Source organism: Tiliqua scincoides, chromosome 2 (assembly GCF_035046505.1).
Source record: "Tiliqua scincoides isolate rTilSci1 chromosome 2, rTilSci1.hap2, whole genome shotgun sequence".
Taxonomy (NCBI): domain Eukaryota; kingdom Metazoa; phylum Chordata; class Lepidosauria; order Squamata; family Scincidae; genus Tiliqua; species Tiliqua scincoides.
This window is the reverse complement of record NC_089822.1, coordinates 9,313,052-9,319,860: the sequence shown is the minus strand read 5'-3', so window position 1 is coordinate 9,319,860 and position 6,809 is coordinate 9,313,052.

The following is a 6,809-nucleotide window of genomic DNA, read 5'->3' as shown; positions in this document are numbered from 1 at the left end:
CCTTTGGTATGGCTGCATCAGCACTGGAAAGTTGGATATGATGGAGCTCAAAATGGCTCACAGGCAAATCTCATGCATGTTTACACAGAAGAATTATCCTCTGGGATCAATGGGATTTGTTCCCTATAGTAAACATGACATGGGTGGGTGCAGATTGCTCAGGTCCTGGCCATGCAATCAGTTCTGTGCCAGCAAGTCTTCCTCTGGTTGTTCATCATCATTCTTGTTGATATATTGCTTTTAGTTTAGAACTAAGGCATAAGACTATAAGATGACCCTGTTGGAACAGAACAAAAGCCTGTCTAGACCAGCATCATGTTCTAGGTCAGGCCAAGCACCTTAGATAATATAATACTCCCTCTCCCTTATACAACACATTACTATGCCAAATGCTGCCCCCCCTTTACCACCAGCAAAAACACCGTCACTCCTCCTCTTCCTGCTACCTGGATTCAAAAAGGAAGAGATGAACAGAGCAGAAGTATGAAGGAGAGAGGAGACTGGTGGGTTAGATCGGGAAAGCAGCATGGGCAGGCACCCCTTCCAGTCTACTACCTGAGGCAGCCAACTCAGTAGGCCTCATGAACAGGCCAGTCCTGATTCTGTTTTCCACAGTGCATTGTGTTTTTCACAAGCGATGCTGCTGAGAAGCCCAACAGTGGGATGTATAGGCAAACGCAGTTATCTCCTGTCATTGCTTCTCTTCTGTTGGGACAGTGGCATCGCTTGGGGGGGTGCGGGTCGCACCAGAAGACGCGCCCCGGGGGGTGCTAAAATCGCAGTGGTTAGGAGTAACCCCATCATATTATATACTGTTGGATCTTGTTGTCTTATGTGCTCCCCAGAGGCATCTGGTGGGTTGTTGTGAGATACAGGAAGCTGGACTAAATGGGCCTTTGGCCTGATCCAGCGGGGTTCTTCTTATGTTACCCCAGCCTCTTTACTCATAGAAATACATCTCCCATGCCCCAACAACAAAGTTGAAAGGAACACTAGCATATAAGTCTTTAACAGCTCAATCCTATCCACACTTTCCTGGGAATAAGCCCCATTGACTGTAATGGAACTTACTTCTGAGTAGACATGCATAGGATTGGGCTGTGAGGTTGAGAATTACAAAAGCTGCATATGGGGGTAGCATTGGCTTATCTTCCTGGGTATCTTAATGTATTTGCAGAAGCAGTATACCTGAAGAAAACACAGGTCATGGTTCAGGATGTGGACACACCTCCCTGCATTACAATCTCTGCGCGTGAACTGGAGGTTGTCCATGACTTTGTGTAACTTGGCTCAACGATCTCCGACACTCTTTCTCTCGATACTGAGCTAAACAAACGCATGGGTAAAGCAGCTACCACATTTTCCAGACTCACAAAGAGAGTCTGGTCCAACAAGAAGCTGATGGAACATACCAAGATCCAGGTCTACAGAGCTTGAGTCCTGAGTATACTTCTGTACTGCAGCGAGTCATGGACACTTCACTCACAACAGAAGAGGAAGCTGAACGCTTTCTACATGCGCTGCCTCCGACGCATTCTCGACATCTCCTGGCAGGACAAAGTTCCAAACAACACAGTCCTGGAACGTGTTGGAATCCCTAGCATGTATGCCCTGCTGAAACAGAGACGCCTGCATTGGCTCGGCCATGTCGTGAGAATGGATGATGACCGGATCCCAAAGGATCTCCTCCATGGAGAACTCGTGCAAGGAAAGCGCCCTACAGGTAGACCACAGCTGCGATACAAGGACATCTGCAAGAGGGATCTGAAGGCCTTAGGAGTGGACCTCAACAAGTGGGAACCCCTGGCCTCTGAGCGGCCCGATTGGAGGCAGGCTGTGCAGCATGGCCTTTCCCAGTTTGAAGAGACACTTGGCCAACAGTCTGAGGCAAAGAGGCAAAGAAGGAAGGCCCATAACCAGGGAGACAGACCAGGGACAGACTGCACTTGCTCCCGGTGTGGAAGGGATTGTCACTCCCGAATTGGCCTTTTCAGCCACACTAGACGCTGTTCCAGAACCACCATTCAGAGCACGATACCATAGTCTTTCGAGACTGAAGGTTGCCAACACTCAGTATACTGTAGTTACTAAAATTGCATGTTGCACTTACAGCTCGTTATCATCCACAACTCTATTGGCTCTCCAAGTGAACATATATATTTTTTTCTCATCACAGCTGCAAATCAAGATCGGATTGCTAGCTTCTGGACACCATCCAGTCAACTTCAATGGCATCTGTTTCCACAAAATATACAGCAACAACTGACACGCTACCATTCCAGGCAACAATTTTAAATAGTTTCTCAGTAATTAATGATCTGTAATTAAGCTTAATATGATTATACGTCTGTCCTCTGAGGTATCTCACTGATAATTAGTGTACTGAAAACAAATGCGAGGTGAGGTTCCCCCTCCCCTTTGTTGAAGAATTCTTAAGAGTGATTTGCCAAACAGAGGCATTCACAGAGTTTGCACATCTATGAAAAGTAGGAGGGATTTTATTTATTTATTTATTTATTTATTTTTTACTGCCCTTCTTCCAAAGAGCTCAGGCTGGTTTCCCCTCTTTCTTGCCCTCACAACAACCCTGTGAGATCGGTGAGGCTGAGAGGAAGTGACTGGCCCAAGGTCACCCAGGAAGCTTTGTGACAGAGGGGGGATTTGAACCTGGGTTGTCCAGATCTACCTCCCAAACCATTACACGACTCTGGCTGTCACTGGAATGGAACACTGCAAGGAAAGGGGATGGGAGATAATCCTGCCACCATTCACATACAGCTGATCTTAGACCTTACCACTTGAAACTGCAGGTTGGTGATGAACAACACAATCCTAGGCGTGTCTACTTAGAAGTAACTCTCATTATGTTCGGTTGGGCTTACTCCCAGGAAAGTGTGTATAGGATTGCAGCCTGAATGATCAATAAATAATAGTAAAATTCACTGTACATAGAAAACTACATGCCAGGGAAAAGAGTTACTGCCATGCCTTGTCGTTGATCTGATTGTGTTGTCCTTATAGGGAAATATCTTCCCATGGAGAACATATCTAGCCATGCAATCACCCCAAGCTGTGGTCAGTCAAAACACTCTCTTACAACTCTATTTGCATTTTGACCAAACTGGGCTTGAGCGATCAGTTTCTCCTTCTACCGAGCAACAACAACAAAATCCATCCAAGCTCTTCCCAGACAACTATTTTTCATAAGATGCATTCCCAGTTTTTGTTCACAGCCTATGAACCATAGGTTGGAGGAACAGCAATCAAGTTCCCTTCTTTCCATACAGCACGTCTGTTGTTGGGATATCATCACATTTTCCCAGCACTACGTCCATGATGTTGCTACAAACACTCTCTTCAGTCTGATTTTGTACAGCCACTGTGAGAACTAGAGCAGCTTGTGTTGTTGTGGACACCTGTTGGTTAGCTGAGGCGGAGGACTGACTGCTGAAGAGGGTTATGAGGAAACAGCTTGCCCACACGATGTTGTAAATTATTGAATAAAACAAATCTATGGGCCCAATTCTCTCTCCCCCCCCCCAGCCGATGCACTCACGTTAAAATGTCTTTTGATGCATCCTGAAGAGTGAGATGGGTGGGTGCGTTGTAGAGGTCTCAATGTCCCCTTATCCAGGGATAAGCCTCTGAGGCTTGGCCAGGCCTACTCAGATCTTTGTCAGGAAATTGCTGGCTCAAATCTGTATGGGCCACGATGAGGGAATCAGGTCTGGGAAGGGGCTTGAATTTGACAGACACCACTGATGCCAAACCCACCGCCTTCCCAGACCTGAAGTACCCTGTTGCCTCCCCATTCTGCCCAACTTGCCCCATTCTGCCCTTCCCCCACCCTATCCCACCTCCCTTGCCGTCTTAGTCAGATCGTGGGCCATCGCTGGTCCACAAACACACAACGGAAGCCTCTGGTCTCCCTGCTGTAACTCATGCAGCACACAACTCCACGCACTGCTGGAACAAAATTTACAACTGCCCTAAGGCAGTTAATGCTAATGGAGTACTACTTCCACCAGTAGGGTAGCCCCATAGGACTGGGCTGCTAATGAACTTATAGTGAAGTGATCAATAGTCATAACATTTACCTTCATCATAGCTCCTTTCAGTTGTGTTGATTGAGGCTCCATTCATTCAATGAATATGCATAAGCCAGAGGGGCCGTGTCACAGTGGCAGCCTCCTCGCAACTCAGAAGAGCTCCCAGAGTTCTTAAGCTAGAGGCAGGGGACAGTCTGTGATATGTGGTCCCCCACCCCAGCATGGGAGCTCTTAAAGAGCTCCTGGCTCTCTCCATTTTTTGAAAACATGGGCTGTGACATCATACCCAGAAGTGGCAACACTTCTGGGTGAGACATGGAGGGCATAATCTGAAGCTTTGCCCCAGCTCCAAAGTGCTGACTACGCCACTGGTTCAGAAAATCATGGCTGTCCTCCCAAATGGACCTAGGAAACTGGCAAGGATATCTGTATAAATAAATCAGGTTTATTCTTCATTACCTACTCAGAATACATACAGGCAACCAAGTTCCCCTGGGTGAGCTCATTCCAGGGTAGCTTGGTATCTGAAACCCTCTTGTCATGTGGTAAGGATGTCTTTGACAAAACAAAAAAAGTTGCAGGTTACTTTGCCTCCAAGGGCTTGTTGGCAGATGAACCTGCTTGATACTGACTAGCTCAAGAGTGTTGAACCTGACAGCAGCTCTGCAAGGATAAGAACATAAGAAGAGTCTCTCTGGATCAGGCCAAAGGCCCATCTAGTCCAGCTTCCTGTATCTCACAGTGGCCCACAAATGCTACAGGGAGCACATAAGACAACAAGACACAACCTGTGTCCTGGTGCCCTCCTTGCACCTGGCATTCTGAGGTAGTCCACTTCTAAAATCAGGAGCTGTCCCTCCCTGTCCTGCTACCTTAAACACCTCAACAGAAATACCAGAGGTTAACCTTTGACATGGAAGTCATGTTTGTTTTTTTTTCTCAGAGCTTTGGGAAAGCAGAAGGCAGGTGTTCATGCAGGTGAGTAGGCTGTGGAGTTTGAGGGCTACTTGCCAGGGGTGATGGAATTGGGGAGGTGGGTGGCAGAATTTTGTGATGTCTCAGGTGCTGGATCGGCTTAGGCCACTCCCATCCAGAAAAACCACACGTACAGGTGTCCCCCTGTATCTGTTGGGGTTCCACTGCTATTAACAAAAAACAAAGGTACCTACTGGGAATGGGGGAAGACTCTTGGATCCACAGATCAGTGGATAATTGAATCTGTGGATGTTCTGCAGTCATATGGGGCGCTTGTACTTTCCAAAAATGAACAACCTCATTCCTTACCAGCCATTGTCAGCCATTGTCCTCCAGCCATTGTCCTGTCTTCTGCAGCCCAAGCCCACCCTATCCACCCTACACAAATCCATGTTTCCCCTGCAGCCTCATCAGGGTTCAAAGGTCAGAGCACTCAACTCTTCTTCCTCCATCTCTTTTCATGACACACGCATGGGCAACATTCCTTGAGATCAACAAGAACAGCAGGCAGACTGTTAGCGCTCTAGGATACCTCCACAAAGCCGGGTCTGTCTACCTGCCATATTCCATGGGTCAGGAACTTGATTAGAACTGAATGGAGAGAAAGCATCTGCTTAGTTGCTGAGAGTGTGATTCCCCCGCTCCTTTTAATGTTATTGTTTAGCAATGTTTCCTTGTGTCATTAGTTGCCAATTCTTTCCCCTTGTTCTTGGAAGGAAGGATTTGCATAACAGGGAAGTTTGCTAGATAATTTTGTAGGAGCTGTTTTTTTTTGTTTTTTTTTTTAGAAGACTCTCAGTACTTAAACTAATGGTCCATGTCATACATCCACTCGCGATGTCAATGTAGCAGTGTCAGGAGGATTTCAGACTCCAGGACCAAAGGCCTGCAGTGCTGATTTATGGGGCAGTTGTGCCATAAAACTGCCTTCCTGGCTTTCAAATGACAATGAAGGTGTTTTATACCATGGCTGAAGTCTCCTCCTCTTCTAATGGAATATGGATTTCAAACTGTGTTTTGAGTAACCCTGAAATCCCTTGAAAGATTATCAGGGATTCCTCAGTAAGGTAAGGAACACTGGACAAGTTGTCCTGAAAGACAGCTTGCCCACCTGTTACTGATCTTCTCCAACAACGACTGGCATATCTGGGGAGGACCTTTCTGTGGGACCAAACTGAGGACCTTTCTGTGGGAAACCAGAAGTGATGTTTTAAGGCCCTCGGATGGTCTTAGGAGGGGGTGGCTTCCACCTTGGGGTGGCACAGTGACCATCAACATACCATGCCAGGTGTTAGGTTTCTAACCTCTGATCCACAGATGATATACCTATTGTGTGATGGAGGTTTCACATATAAATAGCAGACATGTAGGACCATGTCTGGATTGGAATTACCGCATTAAGGGAGGGGGAGTTTAACCCTTTGCCTCTCAGTCCCACTCTGGATTTTCCACCCTCCAGTATCTGAAAAGTGTTGTTGTCTATGGGAACATTTTGCCAGATTGGATTGCGGCCCTGATCACCAGTCCTTCTAAGTGATGCCATTTCCGGCCATCATCTATGTATACCACCTTGAGCTCCTTTGGAGAAGATGGTATTATAAAAATGTGGAAAAATGAGGAAGCCCCTCACCCCATCCATATAGTATTTGTCTGCTGTGACAACAGCAGCACCTGGAGAGACTTACTTCCTATGACTGGGAATGCTAGTGGATGATGTCCATAAGATTTATAACTTCTGAACACAGCTTCAGTTTGAAGCACCCAAACGTGCTTGCGGACATACTG